General features: G+C 39.0%; 1 pseudogene; it reads right to left on the bottom strand.

Moving 5' to 3' along the window:
* Positions 1-519: 519 nt before the first annotated feature.
* Positions 520-2,961, bottom strand: LOC109011997 (annotated as a pseudogene).
* Positions 2,962-7,948: the final 4,987 nt, after the last annotated feature.

Consider the following 7,948-nt stretch of genomic DNA (forward strand, 5'->3'; position numbering starts at 1 on the left):
CACTGTTTATCCATCAATCCATATTTTATTCTCAAATAATTAACAATAAAAATTAAGAATTATGTATCTACTGTGTTCTAAATTTCTGAGGAATTATATTTTTCTTTTATACAGTAAAATATAATAAACATTAGGAAATGGAAACAAATTATTATTAAAATATATAATATTATATTATTATTTTAACTTTAAAATAACTAATCTAATATGGACTAGTTTATTTAATGGCTTTAGCTTTAGCTAAAACCTTAATTTTTAGGCAAATTTTAGACTTCGTTTTGGCTAGACCAAAATACTCTAATTAATGTATAATCGTTGAAAACCACTACCTTTAAAAAAAAAAAAAAAAATCGTTCCAAACAGGATCAATAGAGACAGATAAAGAATGAATAATGAAAAAGTATATAAATTCAGAGCACAGAGGAGGATAGATATAATTTGAAGGTGGAGAGTTTTTTTTTTTTTTTTTTTTTTATAACAACGGATCTCGTTCCATTCATTAAAGGAGGACATATAAAGTTGACTTCAAACAACGAGTCAATTACAAACGTTAATAGAATTTCAGTATACTATTGTGACTGACATAGTCTAATCCAGACAGCTTATCTCTAAAGATCGAAATCTAAGAGATAGTACAACTCTGTTCATGATAAAGTTTATAATAACCAAATATAAAACTCCATACCCAACTAAATGTAGTATTTGGAAAGCTTTCCATGAATTGAAATAAAAAGTAACCTCAATGATTCCCGGCCCCAAGATGTAGGCAAAACTAATTTAGAGCGGCGATGCCGATACTCCCAACAATATTAATTCCAAAAGCCACAAAAATTAATTAATTTTCAATAACTGAGCAATATTGTCCATCAAATGCAATCAAACACAGCCTTTATTCCAAGGTAGGAGCCAGCATCGATCGGCTAGGGCAAAAAAACTGGCTTCAGCTTCGTTTTCTCTCAATGGCCGGATCCCTGCATTTCCGTGGAAGCCATATCCCTTTCTGCAGCCTTTGCTTCCTCTCTGAACTTCTTGTAGATATCTCCTTTGTAAAATTTCCTCGTCCGAAGCACCAAAACAACAGAAACAAGGAACCCGAACAACGTTGCTGCCGTGATTATAATGAACGCCATTCTATAACATTGTTGGCCTGTGCATGTCAACTCCTGCCCAGCTTTCCTGCTCACACCCAAGGCGTCCATCTGCTTTGAAGCTTCTTTATCATATAAAAAACCGGCCACTCGGACATTGAGAATGTAAGACCCAACTGGGCTTGCAACAGTACCAAAATTATACAAGGTGGAGTAATATTTGAGGCCAAAGATCTCTGATATAATGGCGTATACTAATGGCCATTGCGCTCCAAAGCTGAATCCAATAATCACTGAGGCAACGTAAAGAGAGTTTGGGAGAGCAAATGCAATTAGTAGATGGCCGACACAAGACAAAAGGAGGACACAAGTGAGCAGTAGGGGACGAGGAAATTTGAATTTGACTAATAAGATTTCGGAAGCAAAGCCGGACGTGACTCGTCCGAGGTAATTCCAAATGCTCACGAGGGACACGAAGGTGCTGATGCTGCGAGTTGGATAGCCTAACGACTTTCCAATCTGACCCAAGTTGTCAATGGCTGTCAATGTTCCGCCGAAGCCGCACGTCGTGGCGATGAACAGAATTAGCATGTCGATGCTGAAAAGTGCTTGCAGTATGGTGTAGTCTTCACCTCTGTCTGGCGGCTTGAATATGTTGTTCATGCACGAATCCGCCTTCCGGTGACCGGGGGGAGCTTCGCCATGTGACAATGATGGTTCCTCCTGCTGCTCCGAAGCTGGTGGATTCTGAGTTGCTACTTTGACCTGGGTGGCATCATTTAGAGCGTTCCCCTTTCTCTTCCATAGGCTGAATTCTTCTCTTATAACTATTGCAAGGGGAAGAAATAGTAAGAACAGAACAACACAAGCACTTCCAATATATTCAAGCTCGGTAAACCTGAGCCTGTTTTGTATGATAATCAAAAACATGAGAAAACCGGCGAGGCCAAGGGACATATACAGGAGCTTGTAGAAAACTTGGAGCTCGTTTGATTGCCGAACAATCTTCATTATTCGAATTGTTCGAAGAAACACAAAAGAAACAGCTGATGGAAGCCAAGCAATTAGGAAAATCAGAGACTGTGATTTGTCCCCATAGAGAGCATGGTATATCTGAGTCGTAATAGCTCCGCTTAGACCAACAAGTCCCTTCAAAAGCCCTAGAACGCTGCCTCGGCTTTCTGGGAAGTTCTTGACAGCCGTGACTAGAGCTCCAGTATTGGAAAATGACTGCGAGTTTGCGCCGAGGCAAATATACAGACACATTTGCCATACCTTGGGTTTGGAAATACGGCCAGTAACAGCGAGCCATATCATGAAGTAGCCAAAGAAATTCATAATCGCCCCGATTAAGAGAACCACCCATGGCGGCGCGATCTCGTTGATAAGCCCGGATGGGACTCCGAGGTTGCCACCCATGTCCTTGAAGAAGCTGAGCAAATTTAGCGTTGTTTGGTCATAGCCCAAGGCTGATTTGATGCCGCTGGAGTATAGGCTGAAAATGTACGTCGAACCGGAGACGGCCATAATTAATAAAGACGCAAAGATCATGAACCATCGCCCTAGTAACACCTGCAACCCAAACCCCTTCATTTCTCTCCAGCCACCACCAGATTCGGTCACCCGCATCTTTCTGTATTTCTATCCTGATCAGTTAGTCTAAGACACACAGCATTATTCGGACCTAGACATGATATGGGTGTCTTAAGAGTTCGTGCAAGTTTAACATACATGCGGGGGAAAGAAAGAAACAATGTGTAAAACGGAACTTAGTCAAGAGTAACATACATAAGTTGAGTTGCAGCCCTTCAAGTAGATGTCGGGGATGACAGGTGGGGTTTCAGAGAAAGTGGGATTCGAATTTTTGAAAGCAGAGTTCCATTATGCCAGGTAAAATGACAGGCACTAGTAATCATATCCAGTAACTTCTATTTTCGTAATGATAGAAGTTCAAAAACGACAAACCAAAAAAAAAAAAACAAAGAAGAAGAAAGAGCGTAAAAAAAGGAACCACAGGTGTGTTTGGTCCACATCAATGATTCCAAACTAATCGTTTGCTCATGGCTGTGTGGTTGCTGTCCTAAAATATCAATTTGAAATTCACTGGCTACATTGTGAAAGTTCAAGAAATTCAACCCTATGAAGTATGCTAGATTAAAAAAAAAACTCGCCCAATATTTAAGCGGAAGCCTGGTTGTTTGGTAGGACAAAGTTAGATTTGAAGTAAAATAAAGCAATTCAATCTTTAACAATGTAATTGATTTAGGTAAAATAGATGGAAAAGTCTTAATAGTATTCTTAGGTTGGTTAATAATTTTTAATTCATCTTATTTGTTGAATACACAGCAATTCTATGGGAGAGGGTATGTCATATCATGTGTGGCACTTTGTTGTAAAGAGCCTAGCGAGAATTCGTGGTAACAGGGATGCCAACCAGTTGGCAACACCCCAAATGTTTTGTCTGGTCTAGGCACATAAGTAAGGGATTAGTTGGAGACTAATACTAATTGTACCAGAGGCTTATAGCATAAGAAAATTCATTCATTAATAATAATATATACATATGTCATTGTCACTTCTTCCCAAATAATATTATACACTGTTATCAATTCATCTCTTATATCATAATACAACAAACCGAACATGGTTTGTCGCCTAAACAAAATATACATCTTAACAAATATAAATAACTATTATCGAAGACAAACCTCCGTATCTACAACTTGGGAGGGGTCAGTTTTTCTTTCTCGGGAAACTCTGTTTGGGCTACATTTGCATCAAAATCTACGGTTTCGATAAACGAAACCGCAGGTGGGACCACCATAGTGAGACTCCTAAGAATCCCTATGGGTTAAAACCAATAAATGTACTATCAATGAGAGACAATGGAGATTAATATGCATGCACAATTTTGTGTAAGTAAATTAGTGAACATATATATTTATACACGGCGAGAAGTCACCCTCTGAATAAAACTCAAGTATTGTGAGGATCGCACCAACAAAAAATGACAGACCACCTTCCGAGGGTAAAGGGAAGGCAAAGAATAGAGCCTTTCCTTGGCAAGTGAAAGGCAATGATAATCTTCCCTCGTTGGTTTGGTGAAAAACAAGGAGGAGAGATCTGCAAAGTGCAATTAGTCCAACGGAAGGGCAAGCGGCACCATATAGAAAGCTTGGTAGAAATATCTCAGCACAGGGTATAATAAAGGACATTTCATCTTGTGTCGAGCAACCAAACATTAGCGAGAGAATGAGCTAAAGAAGTTTGTAACTCGGATGATGGGCGAGCTACGAGCCTAAGGCGAGCAATAGTCAAGAACAAGACCTAGGCGAACGTACGAGCTTTTCGAGATAACATGGAAACGCTCAAAGGGAAGCCTTTTCGTATGCCAAAGCCCAAATTCCATTTGAATTCACATTTGGAGCGGGTTTGCAGGTAAAGGCTACTACTTTGTAGACTGTATCTTCTAAACCCAAAAGTATGGCCCAATGCCACATATTGGAAGGCATGTACTTGGAAAGGACTGCGGATTAGACGCAAGGCAAGCTGCAGAGACGTTCGTGCCTTGTCCCATCAGAAGCATACCTGGCGATACTGCCCTATAAATTGCTTAAGGTAAAAGCCAAAATCTCACGTTTGAGATACTGCGTGTTCGAGTTTATTTGGAGTCAAAATCTTCGAAGGAAACAAGAAGCTTTAGAAGGAGCAGCGCTAGCTCCACCATAGCATTTCTATTACTATGAGGTAGGCTACCTTCTAAGACGGAGCTGGGTATGTGGGTAAATGTTGTAGGTGTGTCATGGGTTTTGCATTACATATTCTATAGCCTTTCCCATTTCTATTCATGAAATAATAAATACTTTTTTTCATTATATTTATGAATATTTTTACTTCGTGATTTTAAGATCTTGATGTTTGAATGGCTTAGATTGGTGATGTGGTGATTGTGGGCGTGAGCTTGTGTGCGTTTTACCATGTGTCAATCATCATGGACGAGTTGAGGATTCCCCGAGCCATTCCTACGATATGTTGCCACTAATGTCATATGGGAAGGAGAATGTCTCATGATGATTGGGGTGAAAAATTTTCATATTGGCTTCACTTAATAGACGGGAAGGAAAAGGCCACGGACGTATCATGTGAAGTGTCTTCGAGCTGGTTGGTCGGGTAGACGTTCCCCAGTGCAACATATATATCTCTATGTATTGTATTATTTGAAACTGTCGAATCAACTTGCACGTTAGTTGAGTGTGAGTGATTGCCCAAGCCAGACAGTGAAGTGATTTCCCCTACTTGGCATCTGTATCTTTGTGTGAGATTTTATGTAATGAGATTTAATGAGATGAGATTCTATATGATGTAATACGATATAAGTTTTACATGCTTGAGAATATGGTGATTCCTCGCCATGTTTATATACTTTTTCACTTGTGATTCCTCGCCATAACTATGAATGCATGTGTTTTGCTCAGAAGGTGATTTCTCGCCATGCACAATACACATGTTCACAATAGTTTTACACGAAACAATGCATTACATCCTCACATACATTGTCTCTTATTAGCAGTCTTGTCATTGTTGTTTAATTTACCTAAGGTTTCATTTATCGGAACTGTAGAATTAGATGTAGAGGTAGACCTAGGAAAAAAACTGAAGGAAGGACCAATCCCACCCGAGCAATAGATACAAAGGTATGTCTCCGTTGTTAGTAACTGTATTGTTTTATGGAGTTGTATTATTTTGTTCAGCGACCATTTATGTTCGGTCCTCCGTATTTGGATATAAGGTACAAATGAATGGTTTTATATATTTTTTGGGAAATAAAGTGACATATAAATATTTGGGTGAATAATAAATGAACCTATTTACATTTTAAACTCTTGTACAAATAGCACTTGACCTAAGCTTATTTCGTTGTCATTTTAACATCCATTTACTTACACGTGTACTTCCTTATGAACATTGCACACCTGATCCCGATCTAAATCCTGGGTGTTGCCAACCGACTGGCACCCCTAGCACAATCGATTCTCACCAGGTCCTTTACCAAGTAAAGGGGTGCCATAAGTATATAAGCATGACAAAAAATCACTCTCAGCAAAACTAATAAGAAATTCCTTACCAAGGCAAGGAGGAATCACCGTCTTATCAAATCTCATAAAGTCAACAATATCTCATCATATAAATCTCAGCGTGACCTCGCTCCAGCTGTTTGATTTGGACAGAAGTGTAGGTCGCTGACACTATAAGGATAGAAGTGTAGGTTGCCTATATGTTAGGATGAAGTAGGAGAGGCCTAGTTATTCGTGTTACGGAGATAATTTAGGATATTATGGGATTTGATTATAATTTACAGAGATGTGATTTGGAAAATATTTTTTGTATTTTTTGTGATAATCTCCTCTCTAGCTAGATTAGATATAGCTGTAAATTATGTTGTAAATACTTACCTTGTATAACATAGAATCTGGGCAATAATATTGTGTATTATCTTCTATATAATGAAAGCAAACCCTCAGTAAAGGGTATTCAGACCAACTTTGATATGGTACCAGAGCCCCTACTCTGTTTTTAGTCTCTGTGGTCTTAATCTCTGGTGTGCTTCCATCGCTCTTCGTGAGAGTTTGTGAGTTGTTAGCGGGAAAACATTTTTTCCTATTTTCGCAAGTTTTTTTTCTAGTTCTTGGTCGAGAGTCGGAGCTCCATATGGTGTTCATCCTTTTGAGTTTGCCATTTCACTAGTTGTCAGAGCTCTGTCGGCGTTGTGAGTCCTACTTCTTATTGCGGGCTCCCTATTTTGGTGTATATGTGGTTGTCGGTGCTCTCTGTGGCAAACATCAGGTTCTGTGGTGGTGGTGAGGTGATCGGCGACTTCTGTTGTTGTCTATGCTTGGTGTTGGGCAGGTATCCGATTATTTTGTGCTGAGCATTTGTCAATTATTTTTCTATGTCTGTGGGCTTCTCTTCTTTGTATTGCGTGTTTGGGCCTCTATTTCACTTGGAGTTGGAACTGATTTGATTTGGGCTTGTTGTTATTTCTTTTGACTGCTTGGGCTGGTTTTTTTTTAGTAGGCTTTCATCATATCTATTGAAAATACTATTGTACGATTTACTGGAAAGAATTTTTCTACGTAAGAATTTCAATTTAAAATGTTCTTGAAAGTGAAAGAATTATCAAATCATATTGATAGTTCTGTTCGAGTTCCCACTGATGAAAAAGAACTTGTCCAATGGGAGGTCAAGGATGCTAAGGTGATCTCCTATCTATTGGGGACGATTGAGCCCCATCTTGTCACAAATCTTCAATGTTTTACTACAGCTCAGGCTATGTGGGACTACCTGCATCGTATTTATTACAAAGACCACAGCGCTCGAAAATTCCAATTGGAGTTGGAAATTAGCAATTACAATCAAGGTAATTTGACTATTGAGCAATTTTATTATGGTTTTCTTAGTCTTTGGAGCAAGTATTCTGCTATTGTTCTTGCTAAGGTTCCCCCTGCGGCACTCGCAGCTCTTCAAGCGGTTCATGCTGAGAGTCAACGCTATCAGTTTTTTATGAAACTTAGATCTGAATTTGAGCCTGTTCGAGCCGGTTTATTAAACATGTTCCTTATTTGGATATTTGTTTGTGAGATTTATTGCATGAAGAACAACGGTTATCCACTCATATGGGTATGACTTTTGAGAATGTCTTTTCTGAGACTGTGAATGTAGCCTATGCAGCACAAGGGAGAGGGAGGAACAAGTTGCAATGTTTCAGTTGTAAGGAGTTTGGTCATATTACTCACAACTGTCCTAAGAAAGTTTGTAACTACTTCAAGAAAGAGAGTCATATCATCAAAGACTATCAAGTG

Source organism: Juglans regia, chromosome 3, assembly GCF_001411555.2.
Source record: "Juglans regia cultivar Chandler chromosome 3, Walnut 2.0, whole genome shotgun sequence".
Lineage (NCBI taxonomy): Eukaryota > Viridiplantae > Streptophyta > Magnoliopsida > Fagales > Juglandaceae > Juglans > Juglans regia.